Source organism: Cetorhinus maximus, chromosome 18 (assembly GCF_964194155.1).
Source record: "Cetorhinus maximus chromosome 18, sCetMax3.hap1.1, whole genome shotgun sequence".
NCBI lineage: Eukaryota > Metazoa > Chordata > Chondrichthyes > Lamniformes > Cetorhinidae > Cetorhinus > Cetorhinus maximus.
The window spans coordinates 98016823-98038675 of record NC_135896.1 but is presented as its reverse complement, the minus strand read 5'-3'; positions in this window follow the sequence as shown (position 1 = coordinate 98038675).

Genomic DNA, 21853 nt, shown 5'->3' with positions numbered 1-21853 from the left:
GGCAGCTCACCACCACCTTCTCAAGGGCAACTAGGGATGGGCAATAAATTCTGGCCCAGCCAGCGACGTCCACATCCCATGAACAAATAAAAAAAAGTGTATGAATATTTGGCTAATAGCAATCTGAAAACGATCGAGTTTAACGTAGTGTCTGAAAGGTAGGAATGTAACACAGCCACCAAGGGCTGTATTTAATGGAGGTGACAGGCTGCCAGCTGGAGAGCCGGTGAGAGCCCTGTATCACCATTTTTTGGGAAGGCCCACTATATTAGGCACCAATCGGGTACTTAACTGGGTAGCGGCAGGCCTTCCCTAGGATCGAGGACCCCAGGGGGGATGGAAGTGCCACCCACGGAGAGCTGCCAGTCAGTCAGAGGCTAGCCGCTCTTCATTACTTGGCAGCACCACTGGGATGGCAGTGGCTGCTGCCGGTACTGCACCCGCCCGAGGCCTGGGATCACCATGGACCCAGGCACTGGTGAGTGATGGCAGGGGGGGGTGTCGCGAGGCAGTGGTTGTAGGGGTGTGTCAGCAGCAAGGGCAGGTCAGTGGCTCTCAGTGCGCCCCTCCTCCCCCTCACAATGTCAACTTGTTTTACCCACCCGCTACCGCACTTAGTGCAAATTTGAGACGATCCCACCCTCAGTCTCTCACTCGATCCTTTGACTTGGCCGCACAAAATACCCGCATAACCTAATGACAGGAATTCTGTGGCAGTAATGATGGTGATACTGTCAGCATTGACCACCGTCGCTTCTCTAAAACTGACAGCACCTTCTGGGCATGGATTATATAGTCCCCCACCGGTGGGTTTGAAGATGGGGGAGGGGGACACCCAAAATCTAGCAGGTGGCCATCCTGTCATCCACTCACCCATCTGCCCACGACTTGTCTGAAATTTTATGGGGAATGGGGGAGGCGTTGGGTGGCCTGCCCACAACTGGACCTACTGAGGCCCTTAAGTGGCCAATTAATGGCTTAAGGGCTTCACCCCAGTGCTTCCAGCATTTTACTTGCAGCAGAGTGAGGCCCTCACCACATGGGAAGCCCGACAGCTTTAGCTGGTGTTGGGCAAGGAGGTGCCTAGGGTCCCCTAGGCCCATTGGAGACACCTTGCCTCAAGGTCAGCCCCTCTCTAACCCTCTTCTCTAGAGTCTTGAACCTGCCTTCCCCCCACTTCCAGGGAGACCCCTGGACTTACTTGAGCTCCTCACTGTGGTGGGACCGCTTGTAATCCCAGCAGTGGCCACTGCTCCTGGCTGGCGCTGCTGGGACTGCAGAGGCTGCTGGCAGCTCTCTAAGGTGGGACTTCATCCTGAGATAGGGGCAGAAGTTTTGCCCTTAAGTAATTATCACTGCTCCTAGTGTTAAACTGCTGATGGGCAACCATTGGAATCCTGGGCAGACTCCCCCTGCAGGGGCAGGGACTGCGGTGCCCACAGGAATCCAGCCCCTGGAGTTTGCAGATTTGCAGTTAAACACAGAATTTCAGAATTTACTGTCACTGATTCTCCAGGTCTCCATAGGGGGTCCTGTTGAATTCCTCGTCGACAGTAATCAATTAGAAATCATTGAACTGACGAGAACTTGCTCTTTTCCCTATCAGTCTCACTTTAAAAAGTTACGCCTGTGTGAATTCATCAATGTACTAAGTTCAGAATTACTGCTGAACAACCTCTTTGGCCTTGAAAAACTAATTTTGCAGAATGTTGCAGAATGTCAGATTCCTCCATCATGATAACTTCTACTTTTTAATTTTTTTTTTAAAGACCATGATATTTCAGTTTCTATCTTAATTTACCTAAATTTCTATATCCCAATCTTTCTTTTGCCCTCTGTAAATTGATATTGGAAAGTGAAAGACAGGCAGTGCCCCTAAGCTTCGGGTTTGCTGCCTCTGAGAGTTGTTCAACATGGTTGACTGCTTACTCTGCTTGATTAAAATTGGGAAAGGTGGAATCCACATCATAGAAATGACTACATCTTTGTGGGCAGCTTTCTTTGAGGTTAGCAGCGAGTGCTACCCCTTTGGCGCTGACTGAAAATCCAGGCCAACAATTCTTTCAGTTTCATTCGCAAGTTCAATCTGCAGCAGGGCAAACTTTCTAACTGCAACTTAAAACTAGGACCATTGTTGTGGTAGAATGAACAAACTTCTATTTGCCTCATGCATTATGCCCACAGGACAGGCCAAAGTAGTCTATTAATTCCTTTTGAAATGTAGTTGCTGTAATGCGGGTAAATAAGGTAGTGAATTTGTGTACTATAAAGGTCTCACACACAGCAAACGAATAAATGGTCAGATAATCTTTTGTTAGCTGAAGGAGAAATATCAACCAGCACACAGAGAAAATTCACCTGTCCTTTTTGACTAGTATTATGGAATTATTTATGCATAGCTGACAGGGCCTCAATTTAATGTCTCGTTCGTGTAACATCTCCGACAATGATGAACTAGAGTGTCAGCATACATCATGGAGTGGGGCTTGAACCCACAGCCTCTGTCTCAAAAATGAGTATGCTAGAAATGAGCCAAACTGACACTATTAGCATCTTTAAAAGTAAGTCCACAAGCTTGAAACAAACCTAGCTGCAGGGCTCATGTTCATTCATCCACACCCTGGAATGCAGGATGGGGCATGTACATGTCACTGTTTTGTGTTTCAGTGTACGTGCTCTTCAAATACCCAGTACCTCAATGTTTATTGCAGGACAGCCAGCACACAATGGGAGCCCTCTCCTGATCTTTGTACACTTTTGTAGAAATCACTCTGCAAACCCCGAATGAGAGAACATTTTGCTGTGTGAAGCCTGAAGGTTTCCCCTAATATCATTGCTTTCCCTTTTACTCACTCTTTCTCTCTCTCCCTCTCTCTCCCACATGCAGGTGTTCCAACCACAACCCCTTCACACGCCATATATAGCCACGTAACCTTACACATCTGGGTACTTTGCAGCCTGCATTCTAATGTATGTTTATCTTCTGTTTCTTTAGGCATCCTGAAGAACCAGTTGTAGGTTCCAGTTCTACACACAAAGCAAGGTCCCTGTGCTAATTGCTGCACCCATTACAATCTGCCTCACATGCTCTTTTCTTCCTATTTCTCACGCACAGCCTCTTTTTCTGCATCCGAAAATAAAAAGCAAGAGAATTCTCATTCTAATTGTTGTCAGAAACAATCCTGCAACCAAGATTCAGCAACCAGGCATCCATCCATCAGAAATTAATCGATGAAAAGGATCTAGAGAAAACAATATGATGAAAAATCTGACTATCAGAAATCACCAGTTCAATCTTTTACCCCCCCTCCTCCTCCTCCTCCTATTGTTATCTTTCAGGAAGGGATCCAATGTTATGGATTTCCACTGATGATCTGCCTCACTTGCAATCCTGTGACTGGTCCAGCCGACTGGAAAATGTATCTTAATGTGTTTTCATGCCCAACCTCAGAAACACAACAAAAGCTTTGGCCTTTGGATTTTAATAACTGTTTATAGCTTCAAAATACTTATTTTTAAAATGAGAGCATATTTCCCCAATAAATTCTCAAGCTAGGGTTACTGTCAGATGTTTCCTAAAATAATCTGCTGAACCTAATAAAACAAAGACAAGATCAAGAAGTGAGAATTGTGCTATTCCCTCAGTACAGCAGAAGCAGTGTGAAAATAGCTGTAACTTTTACTGATGCATCGTTCTCGGAGATAAACGTGGACCAGAATTTTCCGGCCTTGTAGCCATCGGGCAAGTGCGAGGGGAAAATATGGCGAGAAGGCCAAAAATCGGTTTTAAGCTGCCATGAAACCAGTTTGCGATTGTCTGCTCCACCTGCCAATGGCGGGTTGCGTTTCCCGTTGCTGCAGATCGGGAATGTCATTTTAATATATTTGCATTTAATTATAAGCCCTGCTCGCCGGAATCACCCCCCTGTCCCCCACATCAAATTTATCACTCACGCCGGTGTGACTTCAGAGCAGTGAGCTACACGACTGCCTTTAAAAGGCGCGCACCCGGCAACTTGAATTTCGAGGGGAACTCGGAGGTGAGTGCACACAACCTTGTGCAGCGCTCGCGATCATCACCCGTAGGACATCAAGGATGAGGCGCTGAGCATTTGAGGGTGGTTCACATCGGCAAGTTGCTGGCTGGCTGGCTTTCAGTGCTGTGCCAGGGCAAGGGCTCCAGTGCAGGTCAGACTGGAGGTGGTGGTGGGTGGTGGGGTGCAAGGCAGCACAGACTAAAGGAAATACTCAAGCACATGCTGGGGGTGTTGGAGTGTGGGGTGGGGGTGTGGGGTCAGGGTGGGGATGAGGGAAATGGCCACGCACTTGGAGAAACTTGTCAAAAATGAGCATTCTTCCACAGCTGAGGCCATTAGCCATAGATGGTGCATCCTCCTTGTAGTGTCTTCCATCCTCAATGGAATATATCTTTGTTGAGAGTCATGAAATATCGCCTTAAATTTCTGCCACTGCTTCTCTACCATCTTACCTTTTAACTTATTTTCCCAGTCCACTTTAGCCAACTCCACCTTCATTCCCTTGTTATTGCCTTTATTTATGTTTTTGACTCAAGTTTCAAACCCACATCCTCAACTGAATATGAAATTCTATCATGTTACTTATGATCCCTCTTACCTAGAACATCCTTTACTATGAGGTCATTAATTAATCCTGTCTCATTATACATTACCAGGTCTAAAATAACCTGTTGACTTGTTGGTTCCAAAATATATTGCTCGAAGAAACTGGTCTGAAAATACTCTAACTCATCCTCCAGGCTATTTTTGCCATTTTGATTCATCCGGTCTATAGGAAGCTTAAAATCTCCAGCAATTATTGCAATGCCTTTCTTACAAACCTCCATTATCACTTATTTATACACTGTCCTACAGTGTAGTTATTGACAGGGGGCCTATAAACCACTCCTACCAGTGACTACTTTCCTTTGCTATTATCTCCACACAAATTGATTCCACACTTTGATCTTCTGAACCAAGGTAATTTCTCACCACTGTACTGATCTCACCCTTTATTATCAGAGCCACCCCAGCTCCTTTTCCTTCACTCCTGTCCTTCTGAAATGTCAAATACCCTTGAATATTCAGGTCCCAGTTGTGGTCATTTTGTAACCATGTCTCTGTAATGGCCATCTTACCATACTTATTTATTTCTATTTGCGTTATCATTTCATCCATCTTGTTATGAATCTTGTGTATATTCAGATAAAGAGCCTTTAATTCTGCCTTTTAATCATTTTTCCCTACTTATTTGCTGGTCCACTCATGTTTGTGTGCTCTGCCCTTTCCTATCACACTCTGGTTATCATTACCTGCATTCGCTGTCCTGCCTTGTCCTTTCCCTTTATTTTTCCAAATCTCCCCTCACGTGAACCCTCCCCCTCACTATTTAGTTTAAAGCCATTTCTACAGCCCTAGTTATGTGACTTGTCAGGATACTGGTCAAAGAGCAGTTCAGGTGAAGGCCATCCAATGGTACAGCTCCCTCTTTCCCCAGTACTGCTGCCAATGCCCCATGAATTGAAACTCATTCCTCCCACACTAATATTTGAGCCATGCATTCAACTTTCTAATCTTATTTACCCTCCACCAGTTTGCTTGTGGCACAGGTAGCAATCCAGCGATTATTACCTTTGTGGTTCTGATTTTTAATTTCATCCCTAGCTGCTCATACACCCTCTTTTTTAGTCCTACCTATGTGGTTGGTACCTACGTGGACAATGACAACTGGATTCTCTCCCTCCCACTCCAAGTTCCTCTCCAGCCCTGAGGAGATGTCCTTAACCCTGGCATCAAGCAGGCAACACGGCCTTTGGGACTCATGCTGTTGGCTGCAGAGAATAGCATCTATCCCACTAACTATACTGTCCCTTACTACAACTATATTCCTCTTCACTCCTGCTGCTTGAATGGTTCCCTTCACCATAGTCAGTTTGGTCATCCTCCTTGCAGTCCCTGGTCTCGTCTACACAAGTTTCAAGAACTTCGAACAAGGTGCTGAGGTTCCTCCATTGGTGTGTTCGGGATCCCCATACCTGCCTCACTCACAGTCACACTCTTGTCCTTGACCACAGACTAAATCAGAAGTACCTAGCCTAAGGGGTGTGCCTGCCTCCTGGCAAAAGTGTCCAGTCTCCCCCTTCCTGATGCATTGCAGTGTCTGAAGCTCGGACTCCAGCTCATCAGCTCTGAGCTGAAGTCCCTCAAGCTACAGACACTTACTACAGGTGTGGTTGCTGTGGATCACACTGGTGTCCACCAGCGCCTACATGCTACTGCTGCAACACATCACCTGCCCTGCCATTTTTATTGTGTTTAATTTAACTAATTGGGTTTCAAGGTTAGAAATGGCACTCAACTCTTGTCTGTAGTTATACCAAGTAGTTTAACAAGTTGAGCTATAAATTTAACACAATACTTATATCGCTCTGGTTTAAACTACTGCCCGTATTTGGAGGGATAAAATCTTAAAAACTTGCCAAACCATCGCCTACCTGCTAACCTAATTAAAACTTTGCTCACTCACCAGCTTCCGGAGGCTGAAAAATAATATAAAAAGCAGCACCTTCTTCCCCCCGCTCCAAATTCCCAAATTATCACTTGTACCTTGTTTCATTTGGGGTCTGGCCACGCTGAGTACTCCCACATTCCTTGTTATTCTATGTAGAAACCAGAATTCAAAACCATTCACAGGAATGAAACTTAGGTGGGAGTGCCACTCACACTAGCCACTCCCTACCGTTATTTGTGATTGCTGACCCCCAAGTACAAGTTCCATGTGGTTCTAGTTCCCAATATCAGTACAAGTCCTTTATACTTAAACTCCTCCTTGTTCCCTTTCCATATATAGCAGTTTATTTCTGTGACTTACACCCTGAAGCAGTGACCAAACTGATTGAATTTCTGAAAACATCCTTGACTCCTTTTACATCTTTGAAACTCGTTGGATATCATTCTACCAACTGCGCTAATAAATACCTGAAACAAATTCAAAGAAAGCTTCAGAACTATGATTATACAAGTATAAAATCCCTTGGGGCTCAGTTGAATATTTAAAATATTTAACTTGTGACCTTTGAAATCCATTCTGACTTTAGCTCTTAACAGTTGTGAGATCAGATCACTCGTTAGCATAGTTTTCTTATTCAACAGGTTCCCAAAGGAGTTCTCTTGTTTATTCAATAGACATTATGTCTAGAATCACTTGGGATATCGTGTTAATTGTCAGACTAAGTGATAATTCACTCTTGTGGGTTGTGTTCACTTTGGCTATTTTCGTTTGGGGCAACTTTAGTAAAAAATTTATTGTAGGCTTATATTTACTTTTACCAAAAAGTAAATTCAATAAGAAACATTACAAAACATGTTTAACTAAACTCTTATCCATTTAATTCATTATGGAAGTTTTGGATGAGATGCCTGCCTGTCCTGATGGCTCGGGTGGATATAATGGCCCAATCCTCCGATCAGAATTGGAACCATGGCGCCTGACGCTGATCAGACAGAGAATTACCCACTTACCTGGACACGTTTAAAAAGGCCAGACTGTGTTCTCACATCACTAATGTACTTATACACTTTGGGAAATCACTTGTTTTTCATTTTTTTTTTGTGTCAACAAACAACCATATTGAAAATTGACTACACGTCATGCTTTGTATGTGAAAGGGGGACTAAGGGTTTGGAGGCCGTGATCAGAGTGTGGGAAGCATTGTAGGTTTTGTGATCATAGGTCTCCAGCATTTATTTATCAAAGGTGAAGGGAATTTATGGATGTTTTCTGGGATATGACACATTTGACAGAAGGACTTCAGTCGATTTGCTTGTACTCCACTGAACATGTGGTAGGAGGCACCTGATCATTTCTTGTAGTTGGTAATCTGCGTCTCCCCTGTTGTATGTCTGTTCAGTAGGTCTCACAAAGAGGCTCTGAGTCTTGTGTGGTTTAACATTAAGTGTTTATTGAGACCACATAACTATGTACATATATACAGGGTATAGCCCAAGCTATAAGCTAACTCCATACTTGCTTCTACACATGTCTCTGTCCAGTCCACAATTCCCACTAGTCTCAGGTCATGTGTCTATTTACATCACACTGCGGGCTGTACTGTTTCCCAGTCCCACACCCACCCTTGCTATGCCAGATTCCCTTATACTACATCTCCCAGATTTGCTCTACAATAACAAAAGTTCTAAAGGTGCCAATAGCATAAAATGTGGAGATAGGCTCATAGAAGATTTTGGTAGCACCTGTCTAGTTGTAGGTGAGTAAACTCACTGGAGTTTAGGTAGTACAGCTGGTAACAACTGATTTGAAATTTCATTTGTTTCACACCATTGCTTATATCTCCTAGTTAAGCTTTGATATACCACCCAACAGGATATTTTCTAGTCTATGTTGGGTAAATCACACTAGTTCAAATGTTAAGGCTTCAGTAAGACTGTGCCAGCATGCAGTGTTTGTGTGTTTTCAGACATCCTGTGCAATTTACTTTGAAATAATGGAAAATCAAAGTTAGAGCCATATTGGACTCGAAACGTTAACTCGATTTCTCTCTACACAGATGCTGCCAGAGCTGCTGAGCTTTGCCAACATTTTCTGTTTTTATTTCATATATTTACCAGTTATTTTGTTGACTGTTAAACTCTTCCCCCTGTAGCCAGGCACAAAAAAGTGCTTGTCCAAAGACTCAGTGTGTAAATACATCAAGTAGTGTGAGACTGAGCAACACAGGTCACAGGATAACCATTACACTTGATGAATATACAGATGATTTGTGAAAAAGCAACCGATGGAAACCTTATGAAATTCTTTTAATATCTCTAATTATTAATACATTACCTTTTCCTGTCAAACGTCTCAAAGTGGAATACCTTTGAAATGTATTAATTGTTATTTAGCTAAACATGACAACCACTCTGAGAAACACCTCAAAAACAAGATGGCCTGTCACGCAAAAACATGCAACAGTTACTTTTTTATATGGTTTCTCTGTAAAAGGAGACTGGACAGAGAAATCATTTTTTTTTTTACATCAGACGTGTGATACATCAGAGAGTGCCATAGTAAGGAGCTAATGTAAGTAAACAGTAGCATAGTGGTTCTGTTGCTGAATTAATAATCTTGAGGCCTGGACTAATGATTCAGAGTATTGAGTTCAAATCCCACCACAGCAGCTGTGGAATTTAAATTCAATTAATTAAATAAATATGGAATAAAAAGCTAGTATCACTGAAAGTGACTATGAAATTATTGGCTTGTTGTTTTAAAGAAAAGTATCTGGTTGTCAATGTCCTTTTGGGAATGAAATCTGCCATCCCTATCTGGTCTGGCCTGCACATGGCTCTGGACCCACAGCAATGTGGTTAATTCTTAACTGCCCTCTATCATGCACTAGCACCTCACTCAGTTGTATCAAAGCACTACAAAAAATGACAAATAAAATTAAAGCCTGATGGAGCACTCGGCATCGACCCAACAAAATCCTCCTCAATAACAGCTGGGGACTTGTGCCAAAATTGGGAGAGCTGTCCCACAGAATAGTCAACCAAGAACATTGACACAGTCATATTCACCTAGCCATACATTTCAACCAATGTCACAGATTCCTCCATTGCCATCCCTGGGCATGCCCTGCTGAGGTGGCAGCAAAGAGGTATATGCTCATGAGGGAGTGGCTGTGGGAGTCCTCAACATTGACTGGACTCCATGAAGGCTCATGGCATCAGTCCAAGCATGGGCAAGGAATCCTTTTGCTGATTACTGCCCTCCCTCAGCTGATGAATCAGTGCTCCTCCATGTTGAACACCCCTTGGAAGAAGCACCGAGGATGACAAGGGCACAGAATGTAGTCTGATTGGAAACTTCGACGTCTATCACCAAGAGTGGCTCGGTAGCACTATAGCCGGTTGAGCCCTGAAGGACATATTTCCAGACTGGGTTTGCAGCAATTTGTGAGAGAACCTATAAGAGGGAAAAACCTAGATGACCTCTTGCTTGTCAATCCTTCCATCACAGATCCATCTACCCATGTCAGGATTGGTCGGAGTGATCACCACATGATCCTTGTAGAGACAAAGTCCTATCTTCACACTTCCAACGTGTTGTGTGGCATTGCCACAGCGCTAAATGAGATATATTTGTTACAGGTCTAGCACCTCAAAACTGGGTATCCATGAGGCACTTTGGATGATCAACAGCGTCAGAATTGTATTGTACCACAATCTGTAATCTCGTGGTCTAGCATATACCTCGCTCTGCCATCACCAATAAGCCAGGGGACCAATTCTGATTCAGTGAGGAGCTTAGCAGAGCCGAGCAGCACCAGGCAGCCTGGTGAAACTACAATACAAGGTTACATGAATACTAAACAGGGGAAGCAGCATGCTGTAGACAGTGTGAAATGATTCCACTGGATCAGATCAAAGCTTTGCCACATCCAGCCATGAATGGTGGTGGACAATCAAACTACTAACAGAGGAGGAGGCTTCCTGAATATCCCCATCCTCGATGATAGTGGAACCCAGCACGAGTGCCAAAGACAAGCTGAAGCATTTGCAACCATTTTTAGCCAGAAGTGCTGGTCCACCCGAGCCTCCTCCTGAAATTGCCATGATCACGGATGATAGACTCCAGCCAATTAGATTTACTCCACGTGATATCAAGAAATGGCTGAGTACATTGGAGACAGCAAAGGCTATGGACCCCGACAATATCCCAACTATAGTGCTGCAGACTTGTGCTCCAGAATGAAATGTATCCCTAGGCAAGCTGTTCTGGTATGGCTACAACACTCGCATCTACCCGACAATTTGTAAATTGCCCAGGTCCACAAAAAACAGGACAAATCTAATCTGGTCAATTACCTACCCAGCAGACTCTTCTCATTCAACAGCAAAGTGATGGAAGATGTCATTGAATGTGCTATCAAGCGACACTTATTCAGCAAAACCCGCTTATCAGTGTTTTGTGTTCTGCCAGTACCACATGGCTCCAAACTTAATTACAGCCTTAGTCCAAACGTGGACAAAAGGGCTACATTCCAGAGGTGAGGTGAAAGTTGTTATGGACAGGAGGGGGATTAATTTATTTAATTCCTGTTATGGACAGGAGGGGAATTAATTTAATTAATTCCTGTTATGGACAGGAGGGGGATTAATTTAAATAGCCCTGACTGCTCCTCTCATCACCTGTCCGTAAACAGAAAAGTGTTTTTGATTTCTGATTTCCCCCTTTATAAGTGGTGGAGTGTTTTCCCCAACCCTCGGTTTGGAGTGATTCAATCCTCTGTTAATAACCCCACAGCAAACTCGACATAATGTGAAATAAGAGGGTTGCTTTATTTTACACACACACAAAACACAGGAAGGGGATTTCACAATGCCTGTCCCTTTTTGTACTCATACAATAAAAGAGGGATAAGGTAAAGAAAGGGGTACAGGGCAAGATCATGATAAAATTAAGAGTTATGGTTTCACGTGAGTTCAGAGTCCAGAATCAAAAGTCCAATGGTGTATTCCTTCAGAGGGTAGCAGACTGACTGTTGCAGGGTGATTCATCTTTCCAGAAGTGAGGACTTCCATGACGGGAGAAGGCACATAGAGATGAATTAGTCTTGAAGGCACAGACACAGAAGTTCCAATGTTCCAATAATTCACGATGTAAATGAGGGCCAGGCAACTTACCTGGACAGAACTCTTTCTGATGTTACCTGTTAGATGGTGAAATGGTAGACTGCCTGGGTTCAGTTCTACCCAGCAATATTATAGGTTCTAGCAGATTGGGGGAGGTCATGTGACATACCTTCCACTTCTTCTCCTCGGTGTTGGTCAAATGATGTATTTTCCCAGGTCTGGAATCTAGAGGAGTCAGGGTTCCTTTTGTCCTTGCAGACATAACCATCTCCGTTGGTCAATTCTGTCTTAGAAATGTGAAGGTGTGTTGGTGCATTTCTTTGGAATTTGATTTTCTGCAGTCACAGGGGTATTAGCACCACTTTAATGATAACGAGGTCCCTGTTGGCTTCTGAAGGTTAGAAATTCCTCTGGTATGAGTCATGGCTAGTCAGGGCAAAGCCTTTGTCCATTCAAGAAAAATAATAATTTTATAGAGTAGCCAGGTTGACGTAGATATATATATATATTTTCCTTCCTGTCTTCTGGATGGGACAGAGTGGTTCCCCTTTATATCAAGGCAGCATTTGACAAAGTGTGGCATGAAGGAGTCCAAATAAAATTGAAGTAATTAGGAATGAGTTGGGAAACTCCCCACTGGTTGGAGTCATACCTAACACAAAGGAAAATGGTTGTGGTTCTTGGAGGCCAATCATCTCAGCCCCAGGACATTGCCCCAGGAGTCCCTCAGGGTAGTGTCCTATGCTCAACCATCTTCAGCTGCTTCATCAATGACCTTACTTCCATCATAAGGTCAGAAATGGGGCTGTTCACTGATGATTGTACAATGTCCGTTTTGATTCGGAACTCCTCAGATAATGAAGCGGTCTGTTCCTGTATCCTGAGATTTGGACAACATTCAGGCTTGGGCTGATAAGTGGCAAGTAACACCTGTGTCACATAAGGGCCAAGTAATGACCATTTCCAATGAGAGAATCTAAGCACATCCCCTGAACATTTAATGGGATTACCATCACTGAATTCTGCACCATCAGCATGCTGGGGGTCACCATTGCCAAGAAACTTAACAGTAGCGATAAGAGATGGGTATTCTATGGGGAGTAACTCACCCCCTGACTCCCAAAAGCCTTTTCCACCATCTCCAAGGTGTAAGATAGGAGTGTGATGGAATATTCCCCATGCCTGGATAAATGCAGCCCCAATAATACTCAAGAAGCTCGACACCATCCAGCAGGCTGCTTGATCAACACCCCATCCACCACCCTAAATATTCACTCCCTGCGCCACTGCTGCAGGGTATCAGCAGAATGAACCATCTACAGGATGCAGTGCTGCAGCTTGTCAATCTTCCTGTGATAGCACCTTCCAAAACAGTGACTTCTTCCCCACCAAAGAAGAATAAGAGCAGTAGGTGCATGGAAACTGCACCGCCTGCAAGTTTCTCTTCAAGCCATACACCTTCTTGACTTGGGAATATATCACTGTTCCTTCATCGTCAATATCACGGAACTCCCCACCTAACAGACTGTGCGGTATACAAGGATTGCAGGAGTTAAAGAACTTGGCTCATCATCACTTTCTTGACCAATTAGAGATGGGGAATAAATATCGGGCATTCTAGTGATGCCCACATCCCATGAATGATTAAAAAAAAACTCACTTTTTGTGTGACTGCTGTGTAGCTGAGGCTGATATTTCAGATATAAACACCACATCAGGCTGGGTTCTAGAAGTGAATTTATAGTTGTGAAGAGAACTAATCTTATGGTTGGATGAATTTTGTCAGTTCTCAGCAAGGCCACTGGATGAAGCACAGGGCTTGAAATTAAAAGGAACTAATTGCTCTCAGCACAGGAGCAATAGGTCTTATAACCTCGCTTTTGGAGGACTAAATTTAGATCAACAGCAGGCATTAAAAATACTTTGATATACATATCTTTTTGCGGAAGTTTCCAATACTAACCATGTATTAGTTTCATTGGCAGCTTTTTGTAAATTAATCCTGGCGATCGGGTTTATTTCACATCCAAGCTAATCTTCAGATATAATGAAGGAATAAGCACAAGCAAAAGGGGGAAAAATATCTACAAAACTCAGCCTATTTTCACCTCCACTACCCCAATCGAAACACATCTCTTCTCTTAAGATGGTAAAATGACTTTAAAGGGCCACAGAATAATTCTGTAAAACAGGTTTTTCTGCTGAACACACTTCCATTGAGATAAATATCATGGGTGTAAGAAAAATGAGGATGTGCAAATAAATTTCCATAATTCTCCTTTAACTATTATGTACCTGGAATATTATGATACTTGCCGTAAAATCTAAGGTCAAGCTTCATAGGATTGTTGATATATAATGGACCATCCTCATAGTTTTGCATTTTATGTCCATCATTTGAAAGCACAGTGGCTTGTTTTAATTTATTTCAACATTGGGTATGCTACAAAAATTAGGTATAAAAATGCATAAGAAATGAACTATGATAGTTAAATTGCTTGATTAATTGGTTGAGGATGTCAGGTATTCTTTTCGATGTTTTATGATCATTTCAAAAATAGGAAATGGAAAGCATTCAGATACTACAAAATAAAGGAGCATTTCATCCTGGAAATGATGAATTTGACACATAACGTAGCTGAAATAATAAGCTGATCTTCTGCATCAAAGGACTGTCACTCAAGAAAAAAAACCCTGCACCTCCTTCACCACCCTTCTTTTTAGCAGATGGCAGTCAGGTTTCATCTCATCCTTTTTGCTCTTTGCACTGAGGTAATCTAAAGTCACAAGGACTGACACGATGTCTGTTTGCATTACCGCAGATATAACATAACAAACAATTACAAAAGTAGCTAATCTGAGAAGAGAAGTAGTGGTCATCAAGTTTGTGACTGTGACCCAACTCAAATAGCAAATTTACTCATTACGGGTTGTACAAACATAAACATTTATTATCTACAGTTTCCTAAAATTTAACTCCTGCTCAATTCTGCACTTTCTCCTTCTCAGCAGAGGTCCAGACAATAGAAAGATGTAGATCCATGCACGTGAACACTATGAGCATTACAAAGTCATGGTGCTCTTTACAGGAGGTGCATGCATCTTACCAGATACATCAAGTGCTGATCAATCCCCTTTTTTTATACTGAATATACTGAGTAAGATTCCCAATGATGACTCGCTTTCCTAACTCATCGTTGAATCAGTTGCGAGCATTTTGTGCATCAGCATGAGGTGAGGTCTGGGAGTGTGCACTCCGCGCCGCGTCTGGGCGTGTGGGCTCTGCACCGCGTCTGGGCGTGTGCGCTCCGCGCCGCGTCTGGGCGTGTGCGCTCCGCGCCGCGTCTGGGCGTGTGCGCTCCGCGCCACGTCTGGGCGTGTGCGCTCCGCGCCGCATCTGGGCGTGTGGGCTCCGCGCCGTGTCTGGGCATGTGGGCTCTGCGCCGCGTCTGGGCGTGTGGGCTCCGCGCAGCGTCTGGGAGTTGGCACTGTCTACTGTGTCTGGGAGTGTGGACAGACTAAGGTTGTTGCAAGGGCTGTTCCCTCATGATGGCGAGTGTTCTGGGAGTATTCTCTTGCCTATGTCTCAGATGGTGAGAATTGTATACTTGGGAAAAGGAACTAGGTGCAATAACAGTTGCAAGATTACTTTCCTGGTTAAAAAAAATCCCTCATTCCAAGGCACATTTTTATCTGATTTAAATCCTTACTTGCTCTCAACAAAGAAATGTATTATTAAGAAAATTTACATTTTGTTTTAGTTACTGAGCCTGGTTAAAAAGTGTTTGAGAAGAATGAATTGTGCACATTCAGCAAAAATGGAGAACTGTTGTCCAATTGTTGACCACTTCCCTCAAAACTGTTTTTCAAAAGTAAAGTTGAAAGTGATTGCAGGGCTCCTTGCAAGAGCCAGTGGTTAAATGTACCACATGGTGTGGTACTGAGCCATAAATAACAGGAAGACCTATGGTTCACTCTCTGCTCCGTGCTGAGTAGGTTGGTCTCAGGTGGCCTGGTTGTGGAGCTGCTATAATTGGCTTCAGCATTTCTGGGCTCAGAAAGAAAATGTTAGCCAGGTTTCCCATTCCTGATCATTATGTAACGACCTTACAAGAAAGTGCATGTCTATGGATGTGGGATAGGGAGAAGTTTGAGCTACCCTATAAATATGCTGTTTCCTGAAAATGTTCCAACTCTAATAGTCCAAATGATCATATAACCTTGAATGGAGTTATTTGGATCTGTAAGGATCAGTTAACTATAATGATGGTTACTTGCACACTATGGTCATTCTGTTGAGGTGCATATTCAATATTTTTATTGCAAAAGGAGGGGAGAAAAGGGATTTTCAAAAACTTTTTTCAATTGGTGCCTGTTCACTCAATTCTTTCTGGCTGGGATTTAAGACCTGTCTTTTTCAAGCTTGGGTCACAGACTGCAAAAAAATACCCCTAATATTTTCAGCATAGAAAATGAGGCATGCAGTAAAGTGTTTGATACCTGCCATATGGAAAAGTCTTACAAGGAGATTCATATTACCTTGAATTTTTTCATTCCATCATTACCGATACCCTTTGAACTAGACTCATGTCTTTGTGTAAGGATGACCCTTGTTGGACTGCCGGAATAACTCTGGTGAATAACATTTCGGTTTTCTGAAAATGTAACCTTCATTATCTCGGAGATAGATTTATCTATAGTTACCTTAATTATTTTGTTATTATAGAGGAAAACAGAAAAATTGTGATTATTATTGGTTTTATGGAGGATTGCTCCGGTTCAGACCCTTAAATTAAGCTGTGCTTCTCAATTATCTGATACAATCTGCAGCCAATATTCAACTCTTAACTTAAAACTGAGTCTGGAATTAACCTCAAGTTTTGAAATGTCCAACATACATTTTAGCACTCACGTGAACCCCAAGGTTTTAAGGTTATTTTTGCCTAAGGAAATATGTAAAAGTTAAATTATAACTCTGTTGGATTGCTAAATTAATCTCTTATTTGTGTACGTAGTGAGCTTTCATTGTGAATGCAAGGCAGAGCAGATTCCTACTGCCGCAGTGATCTTCCTCGTCAGAGACTTTTAAAAAATCATGCAATACAAAGGTGGTTTCTGACTGGAGAAAAATTAAAGTAGCCATTCATGTACAATTTTGCAATAAGATTTTTTTTGTCAATTTTTTTCCCCAGAACATTTGCTGCTTGTGTCCTCTCCATATCCTTCTCTATTTATATCTTAACAGTAGACATTTTGACTGCAGTGTGCCTGAATATCAGTGCATAATCTTCTGAACATTTTGTTTTTAATATTCTGTGGTAGTTAATTATTAAAACTAGGTATTTGAATTATAAATATACTAGTTATGCAGTAGTAGGAAAAGCAGCCACATAGCCTCAGGCAAAATTCTTCCAGTATCCATTATCCTCCTGCCTTCATTATGCTGCCTCCCATCTTTATGTCTTTTCTAAAAACACAGAGACATTCCTTCAAACCAACCTCCCACTCCCCCTGCCCCCCACCCAAAAGCACAAAACCCTCCCCAATATGTATGGAGGCCATTTCCTTGAAGTGGGGTGTCACACTTGTCCTAAATATAATAAATTGCTGTCTTCAAGGCATTTCTGCATCTAATGTACTCCCCCAGAAACCTGCCTGGTCCTTTTGAATCTGCTGGGCTGGATGTCAGAAATCATACTGCAGAAAGCGATATACAAGGAATTATTAACATTGTCAGGAATGAGCCAAATAGAAAAAAAAAACACGCAACAAGGAAAGAAAATGCTGTTGATGTAGCAGAAACAAGGAGCAGTAAGTGAATAGTAACCTGAGCCTAGTTTGCTTTATCAGACTTCCATCTCAAATCTAAAGAGGCAGCACAAAAAAAAAAGAATCGTGGAAAAGATGTCAGGTGGTAAAAGATAGAGAAATGATAAATTCACTCCCTTAAGTAGCTTGTATTGAATACACACTGGGCAGAATTTTGAGGCCGTTGGGTGGGTGGGTGGGCGCAAGAACGGCCGGGAAACAGCCCTCTGCCCGTGATCGGCCCCCCCCACCCCCCCAGACCACCATTTGATGCTGGCCGGCCAACTAACGGTCAGCCAGCGTGAAAGGCGCGTCGGAAGACTCAGCGCTGCCGGCGTGGGGGGGGGCGGGAGAAGTCAGCGCAGGCACTGGGGAGCGCGCAATGCAAGCTCCCTGAAGGCAGAGAGAGAACTGCCTCCGGGAGCTGAAGATTTTAAAACCACCAAATAAAGATTTTAAAACGCAGATGAAAAAAAATGCCCCGCACATCGGACTCACTCACCTAAACGTATAGATCATAAAAATTCTACCCAAGCACTTTTATTTCTTTTTAAAATTAATATCGGAAGCCTCATCCCGCCCTTGGACGAGGTTTCCTCAAAAATTCAAAGGCCGCCTGGCTGATTCGCCCACCTGCCAACCGTAACGATGGACGGGCAGTGAAAAATCCAGGTTAATTGATACATTAATGGCCTTAATAGGCCTTTTAATTGTTGGTGGGCACACCGCCAACTCTTGCACGCGCCCGCCAACTGAAATATCGCGCGAGTGCACGATGGTGTCGGGACACTCACCCGACGTCCTACCGTGTGCTATTTTACGCTCGGGCATTTCGGGCGTGCACTCGCACGCCAAGCGAAAAATCCTGCCTACTGTAATTTTTGGAAATCAAGATGGGAATTTTGGAGATACCGGATACGGAAAGTGCTACATAATCAAACTATGACAGAGCATTATGGCATATCAATCTTTAGAAGAGTTTCCATCTCTCTCCTTGATTATGAAGTTCTTCAGACTATAACAATAGTAACTTGAGTGAAGTTGCACAATTCTGTATTGTACAACATCTTTTCTTTTTGTTGAAAATCTGTTGAAACATTTACATAGGCCTTAAAATACAGGAAAATATGCAAGTTGTCACCTTTTTCCCAGTTGTAGTATGTTGTATATTTCTTTAAAATATACCACTGAACTCATTACATTGTTTCCAAGGACTATGTGGTTTTAGACATAGAAATAGAAATTGTAACATTTTGCAGTTTCTTGAAAATGATGCAAGATCACTTCTGTGCTAGTTATACGATGTTTTATAAGGTGTGGCTTTCATGAGCATTGTAAAGGCTGAAAGTGCCTTCCATGCTTAGAATTGTATTTTTTACTCCTTTTTACCTTCATTAAGTGAAAGGGAAGGAGACATCTGTGCACTTGATTGGAGCTACATTAGGCTCTGTAGTGGCTAGGTTTTTGGTGTTATGTACTAACTAACACTTGGAAATGGGGTGTGAGATGTGTGTGCACATTTCCAATGGGGATCCAGCTAAAGAAGTTTGCATGCACACATGGTCAGCAATTGAGAGCAGGCAGATTAGGGTGCCAGTCAGTGTGAAACGCTGATTTGATACCAGCAATGCCATTTTCAAACTCCACTGTCCAGCGAATGCTGTACCTTAACCTCTCCCAGCTATTTGGAGGGATCATGAAGTACTTACAGATTAGTTGTTGGATTATTGCTTCTGGCTGCTGGTGCAATTGTATGTATTTTTGGAGCTTTTCTATTTTGGCTGTTGTTTGAGTACTCTATACAAAGTGATCTGGCCAGTGCTGAAGTATTTTTCTGCTCATTTCACAGTTTGTGATGAAATAGGTTGCTTCCAGACATGGGTGGCTTGGTATGTCTGCTTCTGGAAAATAAGCACGATGAAGAGATTGAAGAGGGAACGAAGAACAAAAGGGAAAATCTTGCTTGACCAACATTAATGAATTTTTTGAAGACGTAATAGAGAGAGTAGACAAGGGTAATAAAGTAGATGCAATTTATCTGGATTTTCAAAAGGCCTTTAAGAAAAAGGCCTTTAAGGCCTTTAAAAGGCCACAATAGACAAATGAAAATAAGATCAGAGCATATGGAGTCAGGGGACAATTGGCCAAATGGATTGCTAACTGACTTCAAGACAGAAAGCAGAGATTGGAAATAAAGGATGGTTATAAATAGGGAAGCTATGCTACACCTCGATTGAACTTTGGTTAGGGCACACTTAATAAGTATTGCATACAGTTCTAGTCGTCATATTATAAAAAGGGTTTAGAGACATTCGGGAGGGTGTAATGAAGATTTACAAGGATGATACCAGAAATGCATGGGTATACATATCAGGAAAGAATTGACAGGCTGGGTCTGTTTTGTCTTGAAACCAGAAGGCTGAGGGGTGATCTAGTGGAAGTCTTTAAAATTTGTTACAAATACAAAGTTTATAAGTTTGTTATGTTTTGGGACTGTCTGTTTAATTTAAGGGCAAATGGGGTAGTGAATGGGTTCAGGTGACCAGTCCTGAATCCTGCTTGACAGCAAGTCTCAGTGGCTTGGTTGGTATGGGGACAATGAGGCCTAGATTCATTTATTGGAAAGCAGATGCAGGATATTCACACTTGTCAACAATGATCAGACCAGCTGTACTGGTGGTGGATAGAATTTTGGTCTCCAAGTCTCGGTGTTAGGAATGTCAGGCCTTATAAATGGTTACACTTTAAACCGACTATATAATTTCAAGATAGAATGGAGTGGGGGATCTAAAAGATGGATAATCAGTATTTCTACCTGGATACAAGGTCCATGTGATTCACGTTGCCATGGAGATGGGCTTTGAGAGGGGAATGGTCCATAAGAAGCCAATGTAGGATCTTGTTGCAGATTTTCTGAAGGTATTCCTGAACCTCACAGAACAGTATAAATAGAGAACATCAATATAAGATAGTCACCAAGAAATCCAATAGGGAATTTAAAAGAAATTTCTTCACCCAAAGAGTGGTGAGAATGTGGAACTTGTCACTACAGGGAGTGGTTGAATCAAAAATTATCAATATTTTTAAGGGGAATTTAGATAAACATTTGAGGGAAAAGGGGATAGAGGGTTATGATGATAGATTGCAATGAGAAAATATGGGAGGAAGCTCAAGTGGAGCATAAACACCAGCATGGACTTGTTGGGCTGAATGGCTTGTTTCTTTGCTACATATCCTATATAACCCTCTGTATGTAAGAAGGACAAGCTGCTAGAAGACAGAGCAGGATGAGGGGGTGAAGAGTTCTCAGCAGGGGGTGATATCTATGGAAGATCTTTGGGAGAAATTTTTATATTTCAGTTTCAGCGATGACCAGTGCATGAGATAACTTTGCTTCACAAAAGAGGTCATATGAACGTACAAACTACAATATATGAATTAGGAGCAGGAGTAGGCCACTCAGTCCCTCGAGCCTGCTCTGCCATTCAATAAGATCATGGCTGATCTGACTGTAACCTCGACTCCACACTCCCATTCGCAACCTGCCAACTACTGCAGCCATAACTGCAACTCAAAGTAGGGCAAGGAGCTCACTGCCTCTGACTGTCAAGGTGACCATGGATCTTAGCTTTTATGTGTCTGTCTCCTTTCAGAATATTGCTGGAGTTACAAGCAACATTTCTTAGTTTGCAGTACGGTGGTACATTAGGATGTCAGTGAGACTTTCTATACACAGAAAGACAGTTTAATCTCATTCCCACTTGACAGGCGCACCGAGCATCAGTATTTGCATGGATTGCAGGTCTCCTCATTGTGCGTGGTGCCATTGACTGCAGCACATTGCCTTGTGTGTGTCAATCCTGCTGTTTTCACAAATCTGAAGGATTCTCACTCAATGTGCAGCTGCTGGGTGATCACGGATGCATCGTACAGGTGAATGCCCATCATCTTGATAACAGTCACAATTCCTTCAGGCTGTGGCAGCCCACTGTGCCCACCTATATTTGACCCGCCATGGCAAGTCAAAGGCTGGCTACTGGGTGATGAGGGTTATCCATTTGTGTCATGGCCTCATGGCTCTGGTTGGAAATACATGCACATGTGCACAACATGGCTGAACTGTGAGTCATGCTGCCATAAGGTACATTATAGAGCAAATCTTTGGCATCCTCAAAAAACACTTCCACTGCCTAGACCATTCTCTACGGTACTCCGCTGAGCAGGTTTTAAGATTTGTGATAGTTTGCTTCATGTTGCACAGTCTCACCATCATGAGGGAACAGCGTTTGCTACAACCTTTCAGGTGTGAAGCCAAGGAACAGGGGCATGAGGAGGAGGAAGTGCATGAAGAAGTGGGTAATGGTTAAAAGGAGGGAAGCTTAAATTTCAGC